The 24,132-nt window shown below is 43.8% G+C and overlaps 1 long non-coding RNA gene across 1 annotated transcript in view; it reads left to right on the top strand.

Moving 5' to 3' along the window:
* Nucleotides 1-491: 491 nt before the first annotated feature.
* The window catches only part of LOC144262183 (uncharacterized), a 67,356-nt gene continuing 43,715 nt past the window's right edge, over nt 492-24,132 (top strand). Inside the window, exon 1 of the long non-coding RNA XR_013345497.1 lies at nt 492-647. This is a non-coding gene — a long non-coding RNA (uncharacterized LOC144262183). The remainder of the gene's footprint in view (nt 648-24,132) is intronic.

The raw sequence follows: 24,132 nt of genomic DNA, 5'->3' as shown, positions 1-24,132 counted from the left end.
CCGATCCTTCATTGTCTGATGCGGATAAGGAGTTGTCCGAAGTTTTCTTTGGGAGCAGGAGTGGCAGCCCGCGCCCCTCACACAGCGGACCGGGCCCTATGCATCCCCCGCAGGGCCAGAACCCCTCCGCGGTGCAGCACCACCTGCTCTTGCAGCCGCTGCTCCCCGCGCAGCGCGAGCCCCCCACGTTCCCCCCAGGACGCCCCAGAACGTGGAGCCCAGGCGCGGGACGGCAAACAGCAAACGACCAACGGACCCAGCCGCAGGGAGCGGGGCCCCCAGAGGGTGTGGGCGTGGCGTTGCTCCTTGAGAGACAGGGCGAGCCCCCAATCGAGAGTTAAGATTCCTCCAAGGGCTGGGCTTGAGGCGGTGGAGCCAATGGGAGGATGGGGAGGCGCGGCCAGGGGCGGGGCGCGTGCGGGAGGGCGGGAGTCTCGCTCCCCCTCCCTTTCCCGTCCGGCGGCAGCTGAGAGACAGAGCCGAGACTCAGCGCCGGCAGCTACGCCGGGCAGCGGGCGCGAGAGAGCGAGTCGCTCCGCAGCCCCGGCCGCCCCTGCCCAGCCCGGAGCGCCTTGGGGAGCCGGGCGGGGGACAGGGCTCGGGGGGCGGGGATCCCGCAGCAGCGCTCGGCTGGCGGAGCGTGCCAGGTAAGGAGCCGTGCCCGGGGCGGGGTGCGTGTGCGGGTCTCCTGGGGAGAGGGGCGAGCGAAGCGGGCTTGGAAGGGTTGGCGGGGGGTGGGGGAGTCACTTTGCGGGGGGGGGGGGGGGGAGCCCCGGGTTCGGGGGGTGTTTGGAGGGATGGGCGCGAGCCGAGGCTGGGGGGGGGGGAGCTGTCTGCAGGGGGCACCCCAGTTTGGGGAGGGTGGGGATGTGAGGGGCCGTCTCGCCAGCCCCCAGAGCAACCACCATGGTGCCTGCGGCGGGAGGAGAGACTCTCCGGAGGAGGCGGGGTGGGGGGAAATCTCCCCCAGCTGCCCCCACCCCCGCAGCGCAGTGGGGCACCCCCTTTCTCGGCGTTACACCTGGCCTGGGGCCGCTGCACCAGGCTTTTAAAAAGAGCTCCCGTCTGCTGCGTAAAGCATTTCCATGGGGGGTCGGTCGCCTCGAGGCGCTGCTTATTTATTTATTTATTTTTAAAACAGGTCTGTCAAGGTGAGTTGGTCTCGAAAAGCAGCTTTTTAAAAAAGTTTATTTTTATCCGGCATCTGTGGGATATTTTTCGGGAGAGATCATGGAAGAGAGACCAGTGTAGATTTAGGGTTAGCAGAGGGATACACACACTTTTAACAGATTGAACTGTCCTGTTTCTTTAAGTGATTTCACAGACCATTTGATGTTTGTTTATTTGTATATAGGACCCTACTTTCTTTTTCAAAAGCATCTTTTGCTCTTTCTTATTTCTATAATACAGTACCCTGATATGTACCCCTTGATCCGTTTTCAAACTTTTTTTCGGTATTAAAGTGTCAGGTTCATTCCCTGAAACACAGGCGAGAACTACTTTGTGTTTGTTTACTTTTTTTTATGTTGCAGTTACTGCATAACATAGTCTTTTGCTCGGGAGGTATTAGTCAATAGTGGCATGCAACTAGCTTTAGCCTAATCTTGACAAAAGACTGCTCTAAAGTTGACTATTGTCACATCCGTGTATTAACATACTAAGTGGATCAGTAAGCTATTAATATTAATTGTAGGATAACTTTAAAACATTGGTACTTATAATGTTATAACTCAGCCTTTCTTCTTGTGGCTAAAACTTTATTTTTGTTGCTCATGATGCTGAGGACCCATGCAAAGTTGATACGAATTGCTTGTGTGAATTCTTTTCTTGAGTCTTTTGTGTGCAATTTTCATTTCTAAATGCTTACACTAGGTGGCTTTCTCATATCAGAAAACAGGGAATGGTTCTGACTTGTCTGTCTCTGCTGCCTAATTTATGTGTCTCTGTTTTTCTACAAATTCTAAGATGCCTTCATAATCAGTTATGCACTGATTAGACCTAAACAGAATTTAAAGTTTACTCATTTACAGTTTATTGTTTTGATCAGTATCTGACTGTTGACAGAAGTAATTCTACATACACATTATTACCAATATTTACAGTAAATCTTCTAGTTCTAAGACAAAGTCAGATGTTCAGAAAAATATTTAGGCTATTTTTATAGGAGATAGCTATTTGGAAGTTTGAGAAATCCAAGTGTGGGGTTCATGATAATGAAGAGGATTGTTTTTCATTTACAACAACCCAGTCTAAGTTACCATTTCCTCCGATAGTTTGATCGACTTTTTTTCTTGTTTATTTTAGGACTGTGTTGTACTAACACTCATGGGGAAAACTGCAAACCTTGCCTAAATTCTGCAGATGCTTTTAGAGATGCCATGGTACACTTCAACCCTGAGTTTAGTAGCACAGCGCATCAGAGCTTCCTGGGTTTAGGAATTATTGTGGCCCCAATGCTGTATTTTAAGTCCAAAACTCCCATAGTGTTCAATGGAATGCAGCATTGGGCCACATATTTTCTTATTGTAATAGTATCTCTGGAAGATTTGAATTTTAAAACCACTCTGAAATGTTTGTTTATGCAGAAATGTTTACATCATCAAGGGTTGTAATGCATTTTGGACATTTAACATTACTGAGACTCAACAGTTGATGTATAATTTATGTAATGTTCAGATAAAGCATGCTCACAGAGAGAGGTCTCTGAATCCATTGTCTTGGTTTTTGCACATCCAGTAGGTTGATTTGACAGGACATAAAGCATCAAGGAATACCTGTGTGTCAGGTTACAGGACCACTTAACTAATGACATTTTTGATCAGTAAAGAGCCTATTACTTCCTTATATTAAAAGTCTGACATGAAATCTAGACTAAAACAAAAGCTGAAGTCTACATTACTGGCGTTAACATGCTGCTCAAGCAAGGACATTCTTAAAGGCTTCTGTCCAAGGAGAACCTGAATTTCAGTGTTGATTGTCTGACACAAATATGACACTCATTTTTTTGGGTAGCCATTAATTACGATCAGTGTGCAGTATGATTCACATTGTGAATAAGGAGAGCTAGAAGAGGAACTAAGCAAAGCTGATCAAAACAGGCAAAATCATAAATCTCTTTTGCTGTTCCACATTTACAAGTGAACTGAGGCAGGAAGCCAGCTTTCATTTTCAGCTTTACATTGGACTCATCAGTCACTCATTGCACCCAGGATTTTTAAGTGCTGATCAGCAGTTTGACCTGCAGGCAGTAAGAAAATAATTTTCATTTGCCTAGACTGGGATTTTGATTGTTTTGTGGTGTTGGAGAATAGGATGTTTTATAACTTCATGCCTCTTACAGATGAGTGAATGGGGTGCTGTAACAATGAGTGAGAGCTGCCGTGTAATCAGTGTAAAAATACAAGATGCACTCTATAGATATAGTGACTATGGAAAGAGGGTGGGGCTTCTGCTTATCTAGTTTCTCACATTAGTCATTCAAGCTTCCCAACAGTAGCAATATTGTCAGCTTGAAATGAAACCTTGTTTTGAAGAATGCTGCTCTCTCAGTGTGGTTTGTTTTGCAGTTTAAAATGCTATACTTTTTATGTTATGTTTTATGACCAGACTTGACAGGTGATTGGACAAATTGGATTGTGAATCAGTGAACTAAAAGGTAGACAATTCCTATTTTTATTGTTTAGGTTGCAGTATTGTATTTATAATATAATCATATAGTTTAGTTTGTATCTGATTTCTGAAAACCGTTCATTTTTGCAATCTTAAAAAGGCCATTTTTGAGGAGAATCTCATTTTCTTGTAATCTGAGCAGGCTGGGCAGTTGAGTTTAGTGATGCTTGTTCTTTCTTCAGTCCATTTATTTCACCTGTGTTTCGTGGGAGACAAAAGGGAAAGGCTCTCTGCTAACTCAGTCTCATTATATGATGAATGAATGAGTATACTTTTTAGTTTAGAGCTCTGATGAATACATTAATTGTTACTTGGAAAGAATGGCTTCTGATTTTTATTATATAAAAATGCTATTTTCTCTAACAAAAGATGCATTTAGAGTGTGTCTGGCAAAAAAAAAAAAATATTCAGATAGACCTGATGCATAATTGTTTTGATACTACGGTACATAATTTGGATTTTCAAGAAAGTTTTGGACTTAAATGAAGTACACGTCCTCTCCCCCCCCACCCCACACACCCCTTTTTAAAGCTTATTAATGTTCAATTCACTTTATTACAGTGATGCTAAAGTTCAGACATATACAACAAAAGCAAATCGGTGAAGACTGGAGACTTTACCCCATGATATCTCTATCTGTAGAGCAATGACCAGATTTTCAGCCATATCTAGGAACAATTGAATGAGTTGAGAAGAGTGGGAAGCTTAAATTTAATGGGACTCTTACTTTTTGAGTTGATAGCCGAAATGATGTCATGTTAATATTGTTGTGATAGTTTTGTATTTAAAATTCTTATTAGAAGCTATGTAGAACTTATTGTTTGGATCATTAAGTTATTTACAAATGTATAATTACAACAGCATTTAGAAAAATCCACTTGAAGATGGTGAGTAGTGAGTTTCCCTAGTGTGTGTGAAATCATTTTCTACAGAATTAAAGGTTCCATTTCCAAATAAAGTTTCTAAACTTCATGACTATAAAGGCAATTTCCCATACTTGCAATAAATGTGAACAGATGCTCTCTTTTCTTCCTGAATCTGCAGACAGCTCCAGTAACTAGTGCTGTTCATAGGTTTTAGGAGCAGTAGCTGCTACCTGAAACGAAACAAGGCATTTGCTTAGTTTCACTACTGTTATTGAGGATTCTGTGGGCACAGTGACACTGACAAGAAATTATTGCAGCTGCACCCTATCCCTGTTTGAGAAAGCTGAGCAGTATTGTAGGAAGTCAGTGTGGCTGTTTCTGATGAAAAGAGGCTGAGGAGAGGTAGGCCACTGCCCAGCAGTAACCAGGGAGGCTCAAGATGGGTGAGGGGTTGAGAATATCTTTCTCGCTGTTTAGAGGTCAGAGGAAGGACCTTGAAATTTCAGACACTTACATTGAAATCCTGGCCCAATTAAAGTCAATAGGAGTTTTGTCATTGTCTCTGACAGGGTTAGGTTTTCATCCCTAGTATGCAGAAACTGATGTGAAAAACGGAGTCTCTGCAGATTCCAGGACAGATCTCAGTATCCCCTCTTCTTCCTTAGCTTCCCATCCAAGTTCTGGGTTTCTCACCAGGGCCAGTGCCTGTGGACTCTGTTGATGGCTCTCCATCTTTCATAATGGCTCTGAATTACATGAAAAGAAGTTGAAAGTTGAGAATGTATTGGAGTATTTAAAATTCACTTTGGAAAAATGAAATATGAATTTAAATTTATATTTCATATCTTCCTATCTGTGTTCACTTTATTGATCTTTACTTTAAACTAGACAGGGTCTGTGTTAAAGTTACATAATTGACCATCTTTTTTGTTAATAAAACTTAATGGCGGAGATTGCATAATTATTGCAACAAAGTCTACTTTGAACGCACTTTGGGGGACGGAGTAACAATGTTGTATGAAATAAAAATGTTTGTTTAGCCTAGTAAGTATCCTTGAGCCCTTCTATAGATGGTTTCATAGGTTGCTTTTTATTTTTTGGGGGGAGGGTGGGGAGGATCAAGCTTTGATTTGATGTGCAATAGATTGAGGGGCCAACTCTGGCCCATCTCTAGTTCCTTAATGCTGGATCTGATTCGTATGGGATTTCACATTCAGCAGTCAACTCTCTAGTTCAATTGTTACAGGATATGAAAGCAGGAATAGAAGAGAAGCAAAGCCAGAATACAGCTTTTATAGTTTGTTAAATGTACACTTTGCTTAAATATTTATGGTATCTTTTTTTCTCTCGGAAGAAGGATTAAAAGGGGGAGCTGCAATTAACACACTGCTTAGAGTAGCTGGCAAAATTCTATTACTAAAAAACAATCCAGTCTTTTTTTATATATTCTGTAGAGCGAGCTTTGTGAAAGAAGATTTCAATTACTTTTTTTTGTTTGTTTGTTTCTGAGGTCTGGAAGCTATTTACTCCCTTCTGCTCCTGTCTCTTCTCCCTCAACCCCCATTGTGTTCATTTGTAGCTTCTAGTTCAGAATAAACTATTTATTCGTTTTATAAGTCACCTGAAGCAAACAAAACCCAACCCCCCAGGTATTTTCTCATATTCTGAACACTGGAAGCAACTATTTTAAATGCTCTTAATCTTATGCTCAAAATCTCATTGAAATATTAGTGAGACTCGATAGTGAAGATTAAATACATATGTATATTTTGTTATACTTGTTTTTGCTTATTGTAATAGCTAGCTATCCTTGAAGAATTAGGAGTATCTTAAGGTGAAGAGGTTATCCTTGCTGTTCTGCTGGAGTAAAGTAAACCTAGTCTTTGCTTTGTGAGGTTGTCAAGACAACAGCTTATTATTGTCCTGACTGTTTTTCTGTATCAATGGAGGGAGCTGTTTAAAAGAGTGATTGGCTGCTTTGCCGCATTGGTGCTGTGAGGGTTGCCAGCTGTGATTTGGATTGAACAGGATGGTCTGGGTTTGTCATGTAAAAATTCTAATTGAGAATGAATTCAAACCCAGTGTGAGAATAATTTTGTTCGTTAGACTAATGCAAAACAACCCATTGTATTTACAAATCCAAGTCCTATTTTCTCAGACGTATTGTCATTATTACTCTGATCTTTTCCATTCTGAAACTCAAAGCAAAGTATTTGAAGTTTGTGGAATTTGTGGGATGGGTTAAGGCAAGGCAAGAATTTGATTTAAGGTCTGGATTGTGTCGATTGAGCAAATCTGACAATAGAGAGCTAGAGTGAAAATGCTAGGTATTCCTGCTCTTCTGCTAGATGTATTGATTTATGTCATCCACACAAATACATTATGCAGTAAATGTTCAATCATAAGCTATTCACTAATGATAGCGTTGCCAGTTGGAAATTAGATGCTTGACGTTTTTAAAGAATTTGTATTCTGTTCTCTACCAAATGCATAAGGCGTGCCTGTTTTATAGCAGTTACTTACATGAAACTAAATGACCAGAAAGGTAGTTCTCTGTATGTGGTCATAATATGTAAAGTGCCAAACAAGTACAGTGAAGATGATTGTTTTAATTTCATATGAGTTTGTGAATATGCTTAGTGGGGTGAGAAATGTGCGTGAGAAGGTATAGAATGGGTTTGAGTAAAATAGTATTTATTTTCCAGGGAAGACAAAGAGGACTTGTTAGCAGTGGTTTATTGATTTTGATGGATCATGAAGTTGTCCTCTATCTTAATTTAGGAATCACTTTGATTTGTGTTTAACTATATTTGCTAACAACTGCCATCCAAGTAGTTAAAGTACTCCATTAGATCAATATCCAGTCATTTCAAACTCTTTAATAGTCTAGCAGTTTTTTCATTCATGCTTTTCTTCCATCCTAGGGGTTTGTAGTAGATATGTACTGCAGTTTCTATGTTCTTGTATCTTTGTATTTGACATTTTGCTGCTACCTTCTTTTCTTTTTTTCTAGTATATTGCTGATTTTGTAAATACTGTAAACACAAAAGATCCTTTCAAGGGTGATTTATGCAAATTAAATATTTGCATGCACAAATGACCAGTGAGGCAACTAATTTGCAAAGTGCTTGTGAAAATACCATGGCTATGTGTGAAAACAGAGTATTTGCATAAATGGTTGTGTTCACTCATCTTTGAAAACCAGACCCATGATGATGCTCCTCACCTTTTCTTCCTTTTCTCTTTCCTCTGTAGACTATACTCAATAATGACAGGTTTCAGAATAGCAGCCGTGTTAGTCTGTATTCGCAAAAAGAAAATGAGTACTTGTGGCACCTTAGAGACTAACCAATTTATTCAATTCGTGAGCTCACGAAAGCTTATGCTCAAATAAATTGGTTAGTCTCTAAGGTGCCACAAGTACTCCTTTTCTTTCAACAATGTCAGTATTCCAGTGGACTAATTTCACTACATTAAATATGCAGGAAGGTCAGAAGTTGTCAGACTTTTTATTGTGTGGACCTCTGTTTAACAGAGGTTCTCATGGACTGATGACTTTCTCTCCCACTAACAACTGTGCAATTGCCATAACATTCTGGTGACAATTACAGCAATTGCTTATGTGGAAAAATATTAGAAAAGAATTAATGTATTTTAGCTGTCTATTATATGCAATTTAGCAACAGGAAACAAGGCAGGGAAACCAGATTCATGTAACCAGCCATTTCTCTATGGACCACCACCAAGTGCTTCACTGATTTCTCAGATTCTGGTTAATGGGTGGATGGTACATATATACATATTATGCCATACCTTGCTCATCAGAAAAAACATTAGCTGATCCCTTAAGTAGCACTTGCATATATGATCATGGCCACATTTTTAAAATGCAGTTGAAGTGGTGTATTTAAAAAACAAAAACAAATTTCGTTAAAGCTGCATTGCAAGTATCCAGAAGACTTTCCCATCACATCATTAAAGTTTCAAGATGGGTTAGTCTTTTGGCTTTTACACGTTGATAATCTGATGAAAAGAACATTTTTTTTTCTTGCTGAAACAATTATAGATTATAAAAGTTACATCTTTACACCTTGTGCATATTATCCCTCTACCAAAAGTAAACAAAATAAAATTCTGGAGAAATTGTAGCTTTGCCTAAAACAGTAGTTTTAAAATGTCTCATCTTGCTTGAAAACACTGATTATTGTTACATGTTTATAGACAGTCCTGAGACTTTACATTGTGTTGCTGAAAGTGTAAATCTCATCAAATTAGGTTTACTCTTGTTTGTGGCAATTGCTATACCAAATCTTACAATTTGTACCTCTCCTTGACTAGTACTGTGGTGCCTTGTACTATACAATACCTTTTGGCTGACAGAGAATGAGTCTCCTGAGCAATCTGGTTATCTTGTCCGTCTCCCCACCCAATTTTTGTTTTGCTTTGAAGGTGGAGTAAGTAACTGTTAAGTAGACATATAAAGCTAATCAAGTTGCTTTCTGTTTGGAGGTTATTATTGAACTGAATACTATAGACATGTTCATCTGAATTTTTATTTTATCCTTTTATAAAACAATTTCTTTGTACCCTTCTTTCGTATTTATCACAAGTCCATATCTTACTCCTGAGGGAATTCTGTGCCAGAAAATTAAAAATGCTGTGTACAATATTTCAAAATTCTGCAATTTTGGTTTGTCAATAAATAAATGTGGTTCTGGCAGTGGGGAGCACAGGCCACTGGCTGCATTGAGGTGGGAAATCACCCTGAAATCCCCTCCTCCCCCAGTACAGGGACTTGGCAGTGAGGTTGCACCTGACCCAAACAAAGTGCAAGGGCTGGCCTTCCCCAGAAACACCCGGGGGCCCGGCCCCTCTGTGCTAGGTGTGTGCCCCTCTGTGCCAGGCACTGGGCAGGCTCAGCCCAGCAGGATGCAAGTCGGGGGGGCGGGATCCAGGTGTGGGGTGAGAGGTTTCTGTGTGGAGCAATCTGGGTGCAGGCAGCTCAGTGGGACATCTGCATGCACAGGGGCTCATTGCAGGGAGGGGTTCCGGGTGCAGGGGCCATAGGCGCCAACTTTTCAAACTGCCAGGGGGTGCTCGACCCCTAGCTCTGCCCCATGCCCTTCCTCCACTCCACTCCTTCCCCAAGATACCGTCCCCGCCTCTTCCCACCCAGTTCTGCCCCCTCCCTCGAGTGCACTGTGTCTCCACGCCTTCCTGCATACCGCAAAACAGCTCTTCGCAGCAGGCAGGCGGCATGGGGACAGAGGGGGGAGGCACTGATCCATGGGGCCGCCGGTGGGTGGGAGGTGCCAGGGGGTGGGTGGGAGTCGATAGGGGAGCTGCCGGTGGGTGCTGTGCATGCACCATTTTTTTTCCCTCTGTGTGCTCCAGCCCCAGAGCACCTACAGAGTCGGCGCCTATGGCAGGGGACTCTGCAGCGGATCCAGGTGATGGTGGTTGGGTTCAGTGGGGGGTGGGATCTGGGTGTGAGTAGATTGGGCGTGGTGGTGGTGGTGGTGGGGGTGTCTGCCATTTTCTGTAGGGAAAAGCAGGAAATCTGCAGGTGCGGGGGGCTGTTTTCTGCAGATGTGCAGTCCTGCAGAATACTCCCAGGAGTAATATCTAGATTGTTCTGCCATCTAACTGCTGCAATGCTGGGGGTATCAAGTGTTGCAGTCCAATTTCCAATCTTCTAACTGTGCACTCCTCCACCACATGTTGGATCCTCTGAATCGCTGTCCTACAGTCACACTGTGAAGATTGGTTAAGCCAAATTTCTGCATTGTGAAAGCCTTTCTTGCCACTTGGGTTAGCAATCAGTTAAGCCTAGTCCCAGATCTCCATCACAGGTTGTAAGTTAGGACTTCAGAAGTTCATCGGCTCGCCGCTCTGTGAGGCCAGTCATCTGAGATTGGCACTGGACATGAATGCAAGAAGAACCTTTGCAACAGGATGTCACAAAGTCAGTCATGGCAAGTCAACAGGAACATCAGGTGTGCCTTTTCTTCTGGAGGTGTGCAGATCTTATTGTGGGAAATGTGCATTGCTTATTGCACCTATTGGAACCATTGTCAGCCTTGTGTGTAGCAGGTTATTTTCATCCATTGTAGACCTCCAGCTAGTGGTCTTTTAAGGGTGATGGTATCTTGTTGAAGTTCTAGGGAAGCTATATGACACACATACTAGACGTTAATGTGAGGCTCAGGCAACCACTAATAATTAAGGCTACAATTATGTGTCGGAGGTCACGGAATCCATGACTTCCAGCGATCTCTGTGATATTTTCTGCCTGGGGCTGGAGCTGTCAGCTAGCAGGGCCCACAGCTGGTAGCTGCTGGGCAGAAGAGGGACCCAGGAGCTCCCAGTTGCCCACTGCAGCTGCCTGTCCCGGTGGGGGGACCCTGCAGCTCCCAGCTGCCACGGGCAGGCAGGGAACCCTAGAGCTCCCAGCTACAGTGGGCAGTGCCCCCCTTTCCATAGCTGCCCAGGGGTAGCAAGGGAACCCTGGAGCTCCCACTCACTGTTGTGGCAGTGGGGGACCTCAGAGCTCCAGCAGGAGTGGGTACTGAACCCTCCTCCCTACCCATTTTGTCAGGGATATTTTTAGTGCAAGTCAGGGGCAGGTGATGGGCTTCCATGAATTTTTGTTTATTGCCAGTGACCTGTCCACCACCACTTTCTGTCCACCTTTCCTCACCACCATCATTTGTCCAGTTCCTCAGAGTAGGCTCCGTATGGGGATCAGAATTACTTGGTGGAGAACAGCAAAGCAGGACCTTTGGACGGAGCTCTTGCTTTATTCAACAGAACTTCGTGAGACTTGTCAAATTTGAATTCCCAACCCAACAGAGTCCATCTGTCAGCTCAAGGTGACCCACTTTATCCAGGTTATACATTTCAGTGTCTCCTCTTTTCATAAATGCATTTACTTATGTTTTATTTTTGGAAATGATATAACTCCTAACAGTAAAACACTATACTGATATGCACTGGAGGAGAATTATTATTTATGTAAATAGAGATGAGAAACCTAGCTTCCCTTTTCTCCTACAGGGGAAGCAGAGAGCCTACTTTCCTTTTAAGTCTTCTAGTTTTAAGCTTTACATCAGTAACAGACAGTTCCCAGTTATTAGTGTGAGTGAGGTGAGGTTCTGCTGGATGTGCAGTAGGATTATAGGGAGGAGTTAATGTTTCTTTGGAAAACTTCACTTTTGAATCTTCCTGACTCCTAAATTTACATTCTCATCCTTAAGGTTACAGTCAACCTTTCATTCCTGCATTTTGGCTATTACATCCACAATGAGTCAAAACGCCCAGGGATTAGCAGGCTGCTTCCCCCCACCCCTTGAATCTACCGTGGTGATTAGAGAAGAGGGAGACTACTTTGCCTTTAATTGGGAGTTTATCTGACTCTGTCACTTAACTTTTTTTTATGTTGTTAAAAAAAGCTGCTAAACCTAGATGTTTGATTCCTAATTTACTTTTTTATAATGGAAAGTTAAGTGGCACAGCCATGGATGAAGTACTTCTGAAAGCCTCTACTGTGCTAACTCAATTACAAGAAAATTTATTTTTCAGAAAATAAAATTATTGGCACAATGATGACTTTTAGTGGCTTTTCACTCTAATACACGTCAGTCAACTCAAACTGTTAATTTCAAAAAACAAATTCTGAATTGGGGTGGGGGATATTAAACACTACTCAATGTGTGAATTTTAAAAACCGCGTGATTGCAGTGGAAATGCTTATTAAAAAGCTATAGTTGCACATGTGAGAAGGAAGCAGATAGCAAGAGGACACAAGGTTCACAGAATATTGTCTGTTTTTTTTCTAAATAATAAACCATCTCTTCCCCCCCCCCCAATAATCTTTCTTTCAACCCTATTAAGGGTTGTCAACTTTTATAGCCTCCTTACAAAACTCACAATTGTACACCTGGCTGTTGTGCAAATTGGTCTCTCGAAGATCCTCTGATATCCAGTCCATGTACTGAGTCTTTGACCTCTCCACTTGTCTTCCATCCATGATCATTGCAAGGGTTATCCTACCCATATAATTTCTGCCATCTCTGCTGTGCATGTCCGCACTAGTGTAGCCTAGTCTCCCTCAATTTTTCTTCATTTGGGGCAACCTGCTTTAGGCCCGTTACAACCTCATTTCATTTTCTATCATGGGGCATCCAACAATTTGATCATCTCAACAGCTTTATTTTCATAGTGGAAAGCATACTAATTTATTGTGGCTGGCAAAGTCTGTCCTGTATATTAGGATGTGTATAATTACAGTTTTATACATTCTACTTTACTTTACATCTTTTTATCACAGTGAATTTGGGTTAGCTCCTGCCATTTGTACCAAACATCTTTTGTAGGAGGGCACCATTGTTTGCAACCAGTGATCCTCATAATTTAAATTATTTCACTCTTCTAAGCTCTCCGTCTGTAATATCCTTTATAGTGGGTCCTCCTCTCTGTTATCAAAATCTCAGTCTCACCAACATATATTTTAAGTCCCACCTGCTCAACCTGAAGCAAATACTCACTAGCAACTACACACCACACAACAAAAACACCAACCCAGGAACCAAACCCTGCTACAAACCCCGGCGCCAACTCTGTCCACATATCTATTCAAGGGACACCATCACAGGACCTAACCACATCAGCCGCCATCAAGGGCTCGTTCCCCTACACATCTACCAATTTGATATATGCCATCATGTGCCAGCAGTGCCCCTCTGCCATGAACATTGGCCAAACCAGAGTGTCTCTACGCAAAAGAATAAATGGACACAAATCTGACATCAGGAATCATAACATTCAAAAACCAGTAGGAGAACATTTCAGCCTCTCTGGCCACTCAATAACAGACCTAAAATTGGCAATTCAACAAAAAACCTTTCAAAAACAGACTCCCACGTGTAGCTTCAGAAGTGGACTTAATTTGCAAACTGGATACCATCAGATTAGGCCTGAATAGAGACTGGGAGTGGTTGGGTCATTACAAAACCTAAACTTAACTTCCGCAATACTAATTTCCCCTATTGTTACTGTCACTTCTTGTCAACTGTCTGTAATGGGCCATTCTCTTACCACTTCAAAAGTTATTTTTCCTCCCTTGATATCCTGCTGTTAATTGATTTATCTCCTTAGACTGACCTCACACTTGGTAAAGCAACCCCCGCATCCTTTAATGTATTTATACCTGCTCCTGTATTTTCACTCCATGCATCCAATGAAGTTGGTTCTAGCCCACGAAAGCTTATCCCCAGCTAAATTTGTTAGTCTCTAAGGTGCCACAAGGACTCCTTGTTGTTTTTGCTGATACAGACTAACACGGCTACTACTCTGAAACCTGCTCAAGACTGTTGCCCCTGACTGTAATTATCGAACAAATATCGTGGTCTGCTTTTTATTTTTAGTTGGGTTATGTGTTTCAAGCCTTCATTCCTCCAGGCCTCACTCCCCATAGGGTTGCCAGGTGTCCGGTTTGTGACTGGAATACCCAGTCAAGAAGGGACCCTGGTGACTCCGGTCAGCCCCACTGACCGGGTCATTAAAAGTCCGGTGAGCGGGGCTAAGGCAGGCTCCCTCTCTGCCTTGGCTCTACACAGTTCCCACAAGCGACCAGCATGTCTCTGTGGCCCCTAGTGCAGGCGCGATCAGGGAAGCTCCGAGCACTGCTCCCATTGTCCAGGAACTGGGGGGTGGCGCATGTGGATCTGGGCAGTGCGCATTGTGCAGAGCCGCCTGCTGCACCTATGCCTAGGGGCTGGACATGGTGGCCGCTTCCGGGAGCGGCACAGAGCCATGCAGGCAGGGAACTTGCCTTCGCCCTGCTGAGCTGTTGACCGGGAGCCGCCTGAGGTAAGCTCTGTTGGGCTGGAGCCTGAACCCCCGGCCCCTGGTCAGAACCCCCTCCTGCACCCAAATTCCCTCCCAGAGCCTGCACCCTGAGCCCCTCCCCCAGCCCGAAGCTCCCTCCTGTGCCCTGAACCTCTCATTTCTGGCCCCACCTCAGGGCCCCAGCCCAATGAAAGTGGATGAGGCGGGCAGGGTTGCAGGGGAGGGAATGGGCAAGTGTGTTCAGTTTTGTGCAATTAGAAAATTGGCAACTTGAGCTCCCCAGCTTTGTCTCTAAGAAAAAAAGGCACCCCCATCTAGTTAGCTCAATTGAGCTATCTTAACTTAAACTGCTAAAATCTAGGTGAACGTTTTAACTGCTAAGTAGGGTTTCCAACTGAGACAAGCAAGTTTGATTGAACTAACAAGATGGGGGAGGGATGTGGGAGTACCACCCTTGCTAGTTTAGATAAGGCTGTAAATGGAATGTCTCTTCCCCCGCCCCTTCTCCCCCGCATTCTGCTTGCACTTCGCATGTGTTGCTCCTGCCTTTTATTTGCTCTACAATCTACATGACCATGCTGTATTAGCCAGACTGAACAGAGCACTAGAAAGTAGAATGGGTCAGGAGTAAGAAAAACACTATCATGCTGCTAGCAGTATGGGGAGGGAAGGGGAGAGAAGTTGGTGGAGTCTGGGGAAAGTAGAAGGTGTAGAGAAACTGCTTGGTGTGAGTGGCAAGGAAAGGTTTCAATTTAGCTTTTATTTGAGGGGGGAATCAACTGTTAAGTGGGTTTCTGGGCAATTTCTGGATGGTATTACAAGGTGTATGGCCTAAGTAATGTCAAAATGTCTTAAGACTACAAAAAATCTTGCTCATCACTGTTAGAATCTTCTACAGCTTTACGGTAGGTATTGTGTGGTAGAAGCTGGAATGGGTTTTGTGGCATCTAAAAGAAAAAACTAAACGTGATTTGGGTATCCAGAGATGGGAGGCTCTGCACCTTACGCTAGATGCTCCATGTATTTCAGGAAGGGAATGGATGGATCAGGCATATTAATGGGTTCAACTAAAATATTAAGGCAAAGAATGGGTATCCTGACATTTCTTTCTTTTCAGACATTATCTGCAAGCTCTGTTTAGTTTTTCAATCATTTGGGGCCTCTGTACAAGATCTCACTAAATCCCATTCCAAGTAGTGTTTCCAAAGTACTTCCACTCAACCGGGCTGAAAATCTTTTCTGCATTTAAGCATACTATAAGGCTTAACTTTGAATAGTGAAGAACATTAGCCAGTCACCATATATTATCAATGCCATTCCTGCCCTGGAGGAAATCAACTGTATTTATTTTAATGAGTTTCTGCATCATATTAAATTTTCATAGGTGAACAGTCATCTTCATATCACTGTTGCATAATGCAGTGGATCAATAATTAACTCTTTCTTGTGGTGACCTACACACTTTTTTACACAGGATAATACAAGTATTGAGAAAAAAGAATGCGGTTGTATTGTAGAGCTTGGCTGTAGACAATGGATCATGTGGTGTGATCTGGGTGAAAGCTGGAGGCATGTAGGTAGGAATAGCGGTCAGTAGGTTATATTGATAATATATGCCTCCAGCTTTCATCCAGACCACACCACACAATCCATTGTCTACAGCCAAGCTCTACGATACAACCGCATTTGCTCCAACCCCTCAGACAGAGACAAACACCTACAAGATCTCTATCAAGTATTCTTACAACTACAATACCCACCTGCTGAAGTGAAGAAACAAATTGACAGAGCCAGAAGAGTTCCCAGAAGTCACCTACTACAGGACAGGCCCAACAAAGAAAATAACAGAACGCCACTAGCCGTCACATTCAGCCCCCAACTAAAACCTCTCCAACGCATCATCAAGGATCTACAACCTATCCTGAAGGACGATCCCTCACTCTCACAGATCTTGGGAGACAGGCCAGTCCTTGCTTACAGACAGCCCCCCAACCTGAAGCAAATACTCACCATAGCCACACACCATGCAACAGAACCACTAACCCAGGAACCTATCCTTGCAACAAAGCCCGTTGCCAACTGTGTCCTCATATCTATTCAGGGGACACCATCATAGGGCCTAATCACATCAGTCACACTATCAGAGGCTCGTTCACCTGCACATCTACCAATATGATATATGCCATCATGTGCCAGCAATGCCTCTCTGCCATGTACATTGGTCAAACTGGACAGTCTCTACGTAAAAGAATAAATGGACACAAATCAGACGTCAAGAATTATAACCTTCATAAACCAGTCGGAGAACACTTCAATCTCTCTGGTCACTCGATTACAGACCTAAAAGTGGCAATTCTTCAACAGAAAAACTTCAAAACCAGACTCCAGCGAGAGACTGTTGAATTGGAATTCATTTGCAAATTGGACACCATTAACTTAGGCTTGAATAGAGACTGGGAGTGGTGGGTCATTACACAAAGTAAAACTATTTCCCCATGTTTATTCCCCCCCCCCCCACTGTTCCTCAGAAGTTCTTGTCAACTGCTGGAAATGGCCCACCTTGATTATCACTACAAAAGGTTTTCTCCTCCCACCCCCCCCCCCCCGCTGCTCTCCTGCTGGTAATACCTCATCTTGAGTGATCACTCTCCTTACAGTGTGTATGGTAACACCCATTGTTTCATGTTCTCTGTGTATATAAATCTCCCCACTGTATTTTCCACTGCAGGCATCCAGTGAAGTGAGCTGTAGCTCACTAAAGCTTATGCTCAGATAAATTTGTTAGTTTCTAAGGTGCCACAAGTACTCCTTTTCTTTTTGCGAATACAGACTAACACGGCTGCTACTCTGCAACAAGTATTGAGAGTGACTTCTTCAATTTCTAGCTAATTTCAGGATTCTATTGAATGTTCTTTTATATGGGCACTATCTGTCAGTGACTTGCACAAGTCTGTGACTGACCCATAAAGTCTTGAAGCCTTTTCATTTGCGAGGGGTTTGTTTGGTCCCTCAGACTGCCATCAGTTGAGATGTCACCTTCCTGGAATGAATCTGTCACATTCAAACCCAAATTTGTAATATCACAAATACAAAGATGATCTCAACTGTCTTGTTTCATTTTGTCCCTCCTTTTTATAGGTTTTGCTAGGTGTTGTAATCTGGTATCTGATCAGTTATTTGTGTCAATGTTTCACTTGTAATTTTCAAAACAAACTTTTTCCACATTGTTTGAGTTCTAGGCAACTATATTGCTAATTTGGGGTTTTTATTGTTAAACTGTTTCTTTTTTTTAAAAAAAAAACTTTTATGTTCAGTTTCACTGAATCTTTCACAAGATGTGAAATCAACATATAAAGCAAAATTGGTAACAAGTATCGGAAAGGTATGGTCTGAAATTGCGATGGTAACTATTTCAAACGGAGCAACAAAGAGATAATATCAAACATCAAAAGATTTATATGTACATGTAAAACCTGCATGCCATAAAGGATGTTCTGTCTCCACAAGCTTTCTTATTCTTGTGATCTTTTCCATAACATATGCTGATGGGCAAGGCTGCAACTTGAATAATTCTTCATAGCATGCCAGTTCAACCTATAATCTGCCTTCAGTGTTTGCTACTATCTACAGCAGAGGCGGGCAAACTATGGCCCACGGGCCTGTCCTGCCTGGCTCCTGAGCGCCCAGCTGGGGAGGCTAGCCCCTGGCCCTCTCCTGCTGTCCCCCCTCCCCCGCAGCCTCAGCTCGCTGTGCTGCCAGCGCGGGAGGGGGCTGCACTGCAGGGGCAGAGGAGAGCGGGAAGGGGAGGCTCACCCGCAGCCACAGGGGAGCGGGCAGGTGGTGCAGGTGGCAAGAACGCGGTGAACGCTGGCGGAGGACTCAGGAGGAGCACCAGGCGCTTTGAAGGGGAAACCTCAGCTTCTCCGGCTGTGCGGCTGCCCCTGTTCCTCCTGACTCCTCCGCTCATGTTCGCAGGGCTGCATTCTGAAAGGGGCTTTAGAGGGGGGCCTGTCGGGGTGGGGGTGTGGATAGGGGTCAGGGCAGTCAGGGAGCAGGGGGGGTTGGATAGGGTGTGGGGTCCCAGCGGGGCGGTTAGGGGCGGGGGGTTCCAGGAGGGGGTGGTCAGGGGAAAAGGAGTGGGGGGGCGGGGGGGGGTTGGATGGGTTGGAGGTTCTGAGGGGGGCTGTCAGGGGGTGGGAAGTGGGAGGGGGCAGAAAGGGTTAGGGTTTGGGGAGGCACAGCCTTCCCTACCCGGCCCTCCATACAGTTTCACAACCCTGATGTGGCCCTCAAGCCAAAAAGTTTGCCCACCCCGATCTACAGGAACAGACCTTGGGTAGGGTAGGGGTTCTTAGGCCCTTTATTAGGGTACAGATGCCATTTGTTAGCTTTTTATCAACCATAGCAATCTATCAACCGTAACTGTTTAATAATGTCCTTTGGGGGGTCTTTGTCTTTATTACATTGTATTGGGTTGTGTAGGTGCTCAGTGAATGTGGTAGGGGCAAGCATGTAGATAAGCAGTGTAGTGCCTCTAGTTTTATAACTATAAGTAGAATGGGGAAAATTCTCAGATCTGGTACAATTCAGTTTTCATTGCTAAACTGTTAAGATCTCTCCTTTTCTCTTTGCAGACTTTTTTCTATTTTCTTTGTAGTGGCCGTCCACAAACTGTCTGATTATAACTCCATCCCCGGTTGTGAGAGGCAGACTTCTCAGAGGATGCTCTGGGGAGTTCTCGACCTTCACCTATATCCCCTATTCCCCCATCCAGAAGGAGTGATCTATTGTTTATCCTCTGGGACTTGTGTGAAGGGAAATGGATTAGAGGGGGCAGGTATCCTCTCCCAATGCTCACTCAAACATTGGGAGAAAATGGGGGAGGCTTTTACTCAAGCATGGTGTCCATTTGTTAAGAACCTGAAGCAGTCATTGCTCTTCCTGGAACTCATGTGGAATGGAATAGCATTACCTGCTAGTGTCTGTGACCAAAAGGTTTGCTGTTGGTGTTTTTCACTGACAAAGCTCAGTCTTCCAATCCACTGCAGCCAGGAAGGCTCAGTGTCAAATACTGAGACCGTGTCTCTGCTACAAACTTTGGTCAGTGCAAGTTACGTTTGGCATACAGCTGCCAAAGTATGTTGCTTGTGCACATACATACTTCGCTGCTTGCATTGATATTGCACACGCTCAGTGCTTGTGTCGATGAAAAGTGTAGGGCGCCTTGGGCAAGTATCCCAGTGTGTACGTGCTGCTATCCGGCGTAATGCCTTTTGGAAAATTTTCACAATGTGGAGTGGGGTAGAAATGTCTTGCCCAGGGATCTCTGGGACCTAGTGATCAAGTTCCCAGCATCCAACATTCTCCATCTTATTATGCCATCCGTGTGCCGTATTTTTTGTGCCTTTTAAAAAAAATAAAAAATCCCACAACCTGTACAGCACTTTTCTGTCTCTGCCATCCCTTTCAGAAGCATGGAGTCCACAGGGCTCTGCACTATTCTTGTGAACATTGCAAATACAGGACACACAAGTCTCCTGTATTTGCAGATCCTCAGGAAGCACTACAACAGCAGGGGACATGAGTTACTTGGAGGACAGTTTGCTGAGGGACAGAACATAAAAAGAATTCAAGGTGGTTGGTGGTATTTGCAGAACAGTTGCTTCTGGGTCCAGGAAAGGAGTACTTACTGGTGGGATCACATTGTAATGCAGGTTTGGGATGATGAGCTGCAGAACTTTCCGATCCAAAAGGCCTCATTCCTGTATCAGTGTGCCAAGCTCCTCCCAGCCCTTTGGTGCAGGGACACCAGAATGAGAGCTGCATTAACAGTGGAGAAATGAGTGGCGATTGCACTCTGTAACCTTGCAACAGTAGGTTGGTACCATCAGTGGAAAATCGTTTTGGACTTGGAAAATCCACAATGAGGACATGTCACGGGGTGCAGCCCTCATCGCCCAATTGGCTTCTCCTCCTGGTCGTGCTGGGTATTAGCTTGAGGCAGACACCTACATCCATGGTCTGCACAGTGGCACTCTCTCTGTTCACACCTACAGCTCCTCTCTTGGCTCCCAGAACCGCAGTGTCCTCTTCTCGATTCAGCCCTCCAACTAGGTTGTCATCTGTGTTTCCCTGTTCCGGGGGGGAGAATCTCTGTCACCAACTGTCCTGCCACTTCACCAATGGCGAGTGGGGGCGACTCAGGCCCGCCCACTACTCTGGGCCCCAACCCAGGGACCCTGTAGATAGCAGCAGCTCTGTTGTCCATTTTGTGTAAGCTTGCCAATGTGGACCTGATGCAGCATGCAAGTTCTGAACATACTTACCCGATCAGGCCCACCATGCAAGTTAGGCATTAATTCATATATTGCACTGGGACTTAGGTGTCTGGATGCTTATTTTGGGCTGCAGGGTGAGTGCCCAGAGGCATACCCATAGGCTAGGGAAATTTCACTGCAAAAATGTAGGTGCTGAGTGAGTTTAGGCACCTACAGGTTTTATTACAGTTAACCGGGCTTTTGTGAACCCAGTAGGCTTGATTCTGGTATTTAGATTCTAGTCACCTATCTCCTTTTGTGACTCTAGTCCAAAATGATGATTGTTTTTGTTTTGTGTTTTTTCTAAAGTGTTCAATGACCACAAAATGATAGCATTTTTTTGTCTTCTCTAGTAATACTGAAAATGTTGTTACTGTGATACAACATTTTGCTGCTTCTGTTTGTGAAGTTTGAATAGTTACAGTACAGTTTTCTGCCTTTTGAAGAGAAAAAAAAAATGCTTTCTCTTTTAGCTCATTGTTCTAGGCCAGGGGCAGGCAAATCTTTGGGCCCAAGGGCCACATCTGGATATGGAGATTCATGGCCCACCATACAATGCTCACGAAATCGGGGGTTGATGTGCGGGGGTGCGAGCTCTGGGGTTGGGGCAGAAATTAGGAGTTCAGGGAGGTGGAGGGGGCTCTGGGTTGGTGCGGGTGGGGGGGCTCTGGCTGGGGGTGTGGGCTCTGGGGTGCAGGAGGGTGGGATCGAGGTTTTGGAGGGTGTGAGGGGGATCAGGGCTGGGGCAGGAGGTTGGGGCACTGGAGGGGGTCAAGAGCGCAGCAGCGCTTGACCTCTGGACGGTGCTTACCTCAAGCAGCTCCCAGAAGCAGCAGCATGTCCCCCCTCCGGCTCCTACGTGGCGATGTGGTCAGGCAGCTCTGTGCACTGCCCTGTCTGCAGGTGCTGCCCCTGCAGCTTCCATTGGCCATGGTTGCCAGCCAATGGGAGCGGCAGGGGAGGCACTTGCGGAGCCCCCTGGCTACCCCTACATGTAGGAGCTGGAGTCAGGACAGGATGCTGCTTCTGGGAGCCACGCAGAGCCACCGCACACGTGGAGCGAGACAAACCGCAGACCCCGCTCCCCGGCAGGAGCTCGAGGGCTGGATTAAAATGTCTGAAGGGCTGGATATGGCCCCTGGGCTGTAGTTTGCCCACCCCTGTTCTAGGCGGTAGTAGCTTGACATTTTGCTATTTATAAGTTGTAGTTGTTACCTTCTGGAGTCATCTTTGGTCCAGAATATGTTAGATGGGTTGGGCTGATGCTGCTAATCTTTTGCCCAAGCCAATACATCTGAGAAGTTCATGGAACTTTCTCTCATGAGAAAACAGCAGTTTGTGATAACTTTAAGAGGAGAGGGATTTTTTTTAGCTTTATTTTTACCTCATGTTGTGGCAATTTGCAAGAGGGTTTTTTCACCTCTCATTTGCATATAACAAAAGTAGTGTTCTGTTTGATCATCTAGATCAAGGTCATTTAGAGTCTCAAAACTTTACACAATAATGATGTTTCTTCTTGCTAAAATATCAGCACTTCTATTCAATGTAACACTTCTATTTTAAGAGTGGAAAGTCAGCCGCAACAGTGATTTATAGTGTCTAGTGAACAACATGGTTCTAATGCATTTTCAAATACTCTCCTAGTCTTTTATCTGTGTTGCAGGTTTATATTCGGAATCTGCTAAACCTATATGGCACAGTTAACCCCCACTGCATACTCAGTGCAACACAAGTCTAGTAAATGCAAAGGAGTTCAAGAATAGGTTGCATCCAGATAATAGATGAATCACATGACATATAGTCAGGTTTCAGAGTAGCAGCCATGTTAGTCTGTATTCGCAAAAGAAAAGGAGTACTTGTGGCACCTGAGAGACTAACAAATTTACTTGAGCATAAACTTTGTTAGTCTCTGGTGAATACTGGAGTGCTTGCAGAGTGCAGGTTATTCCACTCTTCATTAACTATTTGCCTGAATGAAGAGAACTTCTACCAAATCTTAATCCTAGAGTCTCCAAGCTTCGTAATTAGAGGACTTCAGTATCCACACAGATGACTTTCTCAGTATAGCCCACGATTTTGTAGCCACCATGGCTATCCTTGTATGAGTCTCTCAACTTCATGCCACTGAAGAAGACAGACACACCTTAGACCTGATCTTCATTTGTGAGACTATATTAGGAATGTAACGAACACACCAATGCCATGCATGATCTTACCTTTGCCATCTTCAAGGAGAAGTTAGGATCTTAAAATTCTCCTTTCAGAAGGATGGACCTAGCAGACTTTCTTTTTTTTTTGTTCTTTGCAGTGAAGGCTGCAAAATCATGATCATTATTCTGCCTTCACCCAGCCCCAGAATCCAAGTGATGGTGGCAAAAAGAGTTCTCAGCACATCTCACAGAAAAAGTAGACTGCCAGTTTCCCTAACTGAGTTTGGAATAGTACTATGTCAGATGTTCTTAGCGCTCTGAGTGAGATTTGTGTAATTGTACGTGAGGTATAGCCTATGCATATTTCCTGGCTGGTGAAAACATCAGGGGAATATGTAGGATTATTGCTCATGAAAGTTGACATTTTCCTTAGGAATACTTTCCAACATTACTGAAACCTGTAATAACCTAACCTGTACTCAAGAAACCATCATGCAGTGCCAGTATTCTTGCAAACTACGACCCAGTTTGTAATCTCCTTTTTCTATATACAGCTTTGGCCATTAATTGCTAATTTTGAAGGCAGAACCATGAATTCTTTTTTTGTATCCTGTTTTGCTAGCTCCTGTTGCTGCCCATCTGATTGGGATGAAGGGGCATTAAGTTATCTGTAGAGAAAATTCAGCAAGAAAAGAAAGGCAGACAGAGAAGGAAATGTTTAGGGAAGGGGCTTTTTGTTTTTTGTTCGATGAACGTAAGACAGGCAATGTAAACTTATTATGTGGTTCAGAGACAGGAAAAAAAATCTGTGCACACAGTAATATGTGAACAGAATACATGGTGAAATGGATAAGCTGCTTTACTAAAAAAAAAAAAAAAAAAAAAAAAAAAATTAAACCAGTAATGCTGACTTTTTTGGGGAAGACTTGGTTTTCTTTGGTCTGGGGCTTGCATAAGTAATTGGGGGGGGGCAGGATTTTTAGAAAATATTTAATGTATAAAGGAACACAGTCAACATGAAATCTAGTCAACTTTTTTTTTTAACTAGTTGCAGGTATTGCATCTGGCTCTGAGATTTCCCTTAACTATTTTTGTGGTTTTAAAATCACATTTTCCTACTCTTCAAATGCTTTTCTTTTGTGTGTTAATGAGTGAAAGACTAATACAATTGGGAAGATGTCTTAAGAGGACAAATAGTGTGTAGCCAGTGTCTTCATGTTGTCAAATGCACAAAGTAAGTGGTGGAGGAGGAGCTTTTTCCCTCTCTAACTTTCACTTGTA

The sequence above is a fragment of the Eretmochelys imbricata genome, chromosome 3, assembly GCF_965152235.1.
Source record: "Eretmochelys imbricata isolate rEreImb1 chromosome 3, rEreImb1.hap1, whole genome shotgun sequence".
NCBI classification, from domain to species: domain Eukaryota; kingdom Metazoa; phylum Chordata; order Testudines; family Cheloniidae; genus Eretmochelys; species Eretmochelys imbricata.
This window is presented reverse-complemented; position numbering and strand designations above follow the sequence as displayed.